This window comes from Montipora foliosa, chromosome 12 (assembly GCF_036669935.1).
Source record: "Montipora foliosa isolate CH-2021 chromosome 12, ASM3666993v2, whole genome shotgun sequence".
Taxonomy (NCBI): domain Eukaryota; kingdom Metazoa; phylum Cnidaria; class Anthozoa; order Scleractinia; family Acroporidae; genus Montipora; species Montipora foliosa.
The window spans coordinates 23,622,649-23,628,271 of NC_090880.1; the positions used below are offsets into that span (position 1 = coordinate 23,622,649).

The following is a 5,623-nucleotide window of genomic DNA, read 5'->3' on the forward strand; positions in this document are numbered from 1 at the left end:
TTTCAAGTTCAAGTTTATTTTCAAAAATTACAGATAGTTTTACAATGAACCCTGCACGCGTATAGCAATGCTAATCGAAGCATGTAGTGTAATCTAGAAACAACAACAACAGCAATAATAATAATAATAATAGTATTTTTTAAAAATAATTTGAATAACTTTGTTTTTAATTTGAATAAAAATGTTTACAAATATATCTATAGGTATGTAAAACAATCACAAGTCTAAAAAGCTATTCCCAATAAACAAAAACGAATTAAAAAATTAAAATATAATAAAATAATATAGATATACATATAATCGGTTAAAATGTTTATGAAATGGCTGCCTCTGAATTTTGTATATCAATGTCTGCATTAGTTAATAATAATAATAATAATAATAATAATAATAATAATAATAATAATAAGTGAATAAATAAATGTAATAAAACAGAATTATAGGGTACGATAGCACGTACAAAATAGAAAAGAAATGTTGCTTGAGAGCGAGGCTAGTGAGTCTAATTAGCACATATTAAACAAAAGAATAATTTTTTGGCCTCCATTTATGCATTCGGTCTATATTTTTTGGAAGACACGTCAAAGCTACACCATGATTATTTGATTTTCTCTGTTTGAAATTCTTATTGAATTGATTATTACGGCGCGCTGTTATAGATTTGCCACATTTAATTATCGGCAGTACAATGATCCCCAAACTAAGCTGGGCGCAGTGCTAAACTGATTGTGACCAGGGGCCCGTTTCTCGAACAACTCTGGCAACACACACGCAGGGTTCGAGAAACGGGGCCCTTGTTCACAGTCAGTTTAGATTTGCGTCCAAGTTAGTTTTTGATCAAAATTCAGTCTTTCTGGAAAACTATAATGAGGCCCAAGGAAACCTCTTGTGAGCCATGATTTAAAGTGATTTTGATAAAAATAAGCGCTCCTCACATTACTGCGCCTTTCAATAACATGCGGACTCTTTAATTCAAAGGTCAACCGACAAAAGCGTTTTTCGCTACCGTCAATGAAATGTTTGGCGGCTCCTCCGAGCTTCCGACTACTGTCGAGCGCGCAGTAATCAAATCATATCGTTGGGCCCAGTTAAGTCAACATAGTCGGAAGCTGGGAGGAGCCGCCGGACATTTGATTGACGGTAGCGAAAAACGCATTTGTCGGTTGACCTTTGAATTTAAGAGTCCGCAGACCATTCCATCCTCCACACCATTCCTTACTTTTTTTCGGGATCATTTGCGTTCCGGGATCATTTGCGGACCCGTACAGATCGCCTGTATTTTCACCGCACAGCCGAGATTTTTTGTAAGTAGTTGGATTTTTGTTTACATTTTTTTGCCTCAGTAGTACAGCACGGCTATCGTTTTCTAATCAGTCAACGAAGAATAAAAATACTGAATATTGAAAGTGCATGGCACAATGAGATATCTCTGAAAATTTAAACGAGATATCGATATACCAGATGATCTCTGAGCAATGATAATTTTAAAAAGAATGTATATGGGATCATCAGCGCTTTTCTACCCAAGAATTTATCGGTTTTTCACGGTTGATACCGGGCTCGTTATCAAAGCTAAAAGGCTTAAAATTGCACATGTAACTAAATTTAACAAGTCCTTTTACTTTTTGAAGTCAGTTTGTAAATAGCTTGATGTCTTCTGAAAGCAAACCCGTATGACGTGCACAACTTTGTATCCAGTGTCCCGGACACCCTACCCCTCAGGAAGGGCTCAGTGATGCTCAGGTTAATCCAGTCTGCGAACAAGGTTGCCCTTAATTAAATGGTAAACGCGACCGATTATTCCCAGCTGCTTACTTCGGTTTTCTCGTTAGAGGTTATGCAGGCTTGCCTCGAAATCCGCTTGTTTCTTAACGCATGTATGCAGTCATGCAACTTTAATTTTCTCAGAAAGATAAATAAACTTTGTAAGGCTGAAATAAAGCACAGGGTCACATATTTCAAGGCAGTGTAAGGCGAGTGTGGTACACGTCTCAGTAAAAAGTTCTGTGTGTTAGAGCTCAAAATTATTTTATATGTAAATGGCAGAGTATATGTACTCATTTACTAAAATAACCCTGATGTTGCATGGGTGAGAACGACCCTGAAGATTATTGGACGTTGCCAGTTTAGACTCTCAGTTTGTTTAAACACATAATTGTTTTTAAAATTTGCTTTTTGCTCTGTTATTTTTATTCTGTTTACTGTTGTTTAGTCATAAAATCATGCAGTTTTATCTGTTGAGTCATCGCCTCACAGCACGTAAGTTGTATAGCTGAAATCAGATCTGCTCTGAATTGCCCAGTTCTTGTAAGTTTTTCCGAGTATAATTATATACTCGACTCCTTCCACTGGCCCTCCACATTTTGAATTAGCACCAGCATATCTTTCTCGGGCGGATTTTGTTTCCCAGAGTTGCGAAACAAAGCCGCGGTGTATGGAGTATTGATTTTTCTCTTCCCTTAGTAATACTGAAAAAGTTAACAATACAGTAAGTCCTTTGAAACTTGACCGTGTTGAGCTAAATGACATCAGATGGGACACTTCCTCGTTCAGTTAGTAGGAGCGGCGGTTTAATTCACCGCTCATCGACTCAGCCCGTGTGGTGGCAATGCAACATTGAAGAAGTTGAATTTACAGCTAGTCCGTGACTCGAAAAAGACAACTTATACCTTCGTTTTGGGCACCCAGTTCAAACGCTTGTGATTTTACAATTAGTATTTATTTTTATATTGTTTAATTTCGAAATGGCACAATCTCTTCAAACACGAAATTTATCATGACGGGGTTGCATAAAAGGTTCATGACATCAAATAACCACTGTAACATTTAAAATCTGAACATACTTCGTAGGTTAAGGCAAATAAAGGGGGCAAGGATTTCTCTGTGGAAGAGTGCAATTGTGGTTTGAACTTCTATACATTCTTCGGTAAATTTTTGTCGGTTTGTATTTTTCAATAATGGAGTACGCGGTGTTTGCAGACAAATGTAAGGTGGAAAATTAAAAACACGATTACAAGCTTTTAAGCCTGGCTTTATCCCTCAGCTGTGAACAATGAGAGAATGAGAGGCTAGTAATATTCTTCTGTAAATTTTGTCGGTGCCCATTATAGAGTACGCAGTGTTTGCAGACAAATGTAATGCGGAAAATTCAAAAACACCGGATTGCACACCTTTGAACAAAGAAGGCTAGTAATTAGCTCCCTTTCTAAAACCTAACCACTCAAGCTTTGTATAGACATTCCAAATTTACAGCAGTTGTTTGACATCACAACCTCATTCAATAAAAGTCTGTCACTCTTTGCAACATCCAAATTACGAATGTTAATAATCAAGGAGGCTCTAACCAGTTTTCTTGGCAATGTCGTGGAGAGTCATTTCTTGCTGTGAAAACCGTATCTGAGATTTCCTTTCCGTTTCCGTTTCAAAGAATATTCCAATATATAGTTGTTGTTTTGCCAAATGATCCTGCTTTTGGCGACAATTTCCTTGATAATATCTGCGATACCTTAAGAAAAAACTCTTTACTATCAAAAGATTGGTTTGTATCGCATGATTTTTCAGATTTTTTGAAGGAGGGATAAGAAGATAAAAATCCGGCATGATTTTCATTTTCAGGCGAAAAGGTTTTGTACTTGTTGTGTACCGGAACATTCTGAAATCAATAAACTGTTGATAAAAAAGAGCCGAAGAAGTGAATGGACTTGCACATGAAATTAATTTTCTTTGGCAAATGGGAGGCATGTCACGTTCAATTTATATGATTAGTTGGATGACTTCAAAGCTGGTCTTTTGCTTCACTGAATAATAATACGAATGAAGCTAAAAAGCCATTTGCCACAGAACAAGTTTGTAATTTTCGTTTACCTGAGTGATAATCATAAAGTCCTGTCTCAACAAATGCATAAGTTTTACATGATAGAATGGGCCGCGATGGACACCTTTTTGACTATGGCGAACTCCATGAAAAGACGAGTTAGCCGGAAAGCCGCGGAAAGGAAAGTTGATAAAACACTTTAACTTACCAGAGCATTGAATACGCGGTTCCAAAGTTAATCTGTCAGTTTACTGTACCGTGTACTGAGCTCAATACATTGCGAGCTCTTATGAAAATTATGGAACCACAGATATAAATTTTAATATTCTCATCTCACATTGTTCTTTGTATCTGCCAGTAAACACACCATTTCCGCCTTTAAATCTCTTTAATCAAAGATTCAATCCTTTACGAAGAAGAAGATTTATTGCGGACATGTCAAGTTAAATCGCTGTTAGATATAATGCTTTATTTTTCGCCATTTGTTTTATTTTCCGCCATTTATTTTCCGCCAGGACTATATGGTTATCACTCAGGTAAATGAGAATTACAAACTTGTTTTGTGGCAAATAGCTCTTTAGCTTCATTCGTATTATTATTCAGTGACGCAAATGATTACCGCTATTATTCAGTGAAGCAAAAAATTACCGCTATGATACACGAATAAGAAAATCAAATAAAAACAGAGTCACTTATCACTCACCGTGCTCAAAAGCGAGGATGATGCCCGGGGGGGGGACTCCCATATGAAACAGACGGGGATGCTCGTCGTCTCGCTTAGGGGTGTAAATTTTGGATTTTGGTCTCGCTTAGGGTGTTCCGGGCAAAGCGTCAATATTTTATGCCACCAAGGGCTCGTTTAGGGTTCCGCGAAGTAACACAGGATTACGCGAAGAGAAACAGAAGTCAAATTTCCTTTTAAATTTTCTTTTTAGATAAAAGCATTCGATGATTATGCCTTTTTATCATTAAAACTCATTGCGTGTCGTATTCTTGTGTTTTTAAACGGTCTCTTTTAGGGGTCAAAATTTGCTTAAGCCACGCCTAGATTGGTCTCCTTTAGGGGTTAAATTCAAAATTTCCGACGAGCATCCCCGTCTGTCTCATATGGGAGTCCCCCCCCCGGGGGATGATGTCTGTTTTCTTGAGGAAAATTCTTATGAAGCATCTGGCGTTTTCCCGGAATCAATGAGTTTCTCTATAGCATGTCACTCAAGCGGCTCGCCGGCTCGGTAGTGGTCTTCAAACGATGTCGTAAAAAGTGTAGTTAACCATAGGGTTAACCGAATGAGTGCCACGAGTGCTTAGGCCGTAAGTGACTAGAAACTGTAAAATGAAAGCAAAGAGTGCTTCGACCTACTCACTGAAACAAGCGCTTAGGCTTAATCAGTAAACGAGTGCAAAATTCTTCAGGCGATCTCATAACAAGTGTAGTAAACCAAACCGTATATTGAAAGCTAAAATTTTAAAAGAGTGCTTCGACCTAATCCGGCACTGAAACAAGCGCTTAGGCTTAATCAGTAAACGAGTGCTATATTCTTCAAACGATGTCGTAAAAAGTGTAGTTAACCGAACCTTAAAATAAAAAATCCCACAAGAATCCGAGCGGTATCCGGTCACTTCGTTCCATGGTCATGGTCAGGTTAGCCTTTTCGGTCGGCGGTCGAGGAAGGAAGCGGGGACCCTCGCTCTATGAAGTTGAACTGGCTTATAAGACGTTAAAATGATCTCTAAACTAGATGAATTCAGGAAGATTTGGAAAAACGAGTTGCTAAAGGATGTAAGGAAGGAGATATCCCTGGCGATAGA

At 37.9% G+C, this 5,623-nt stretch overlaps 1 protein-coding gene across 2 annotated transcripts in view; it reads right to left on the reverse strand.

The window, feature by feature from the left end:
* LOC137979295 (histamine H2 receptor-like) overlaps positions 1-4,086 on the reverse strand; it is an 18,096-nt gene extending 14,010 nt beyond the window's left edge. Inside the window, exons 1-2 of one of the 2 annotated variants that reach the window (XR_011118293.1) lie at positions 4,023-4,086; positions 3,000-3,505 (exon numbers count right to left, since the gene is read on the reverse strand). The gene's annotated coding sequence lies outside the window, so the exon portion shown is untranslated. Of the gene's footprint in view, positions 1-2,999; positions 3,506-4,022 lie in introns of those variants that run through there. The other variant, XM_068826534.1, reaches the window with a different exon arrangement.
* Between the last annotated feature and the right edge of the window lie 1,537 nt (positions 4,087-5,623).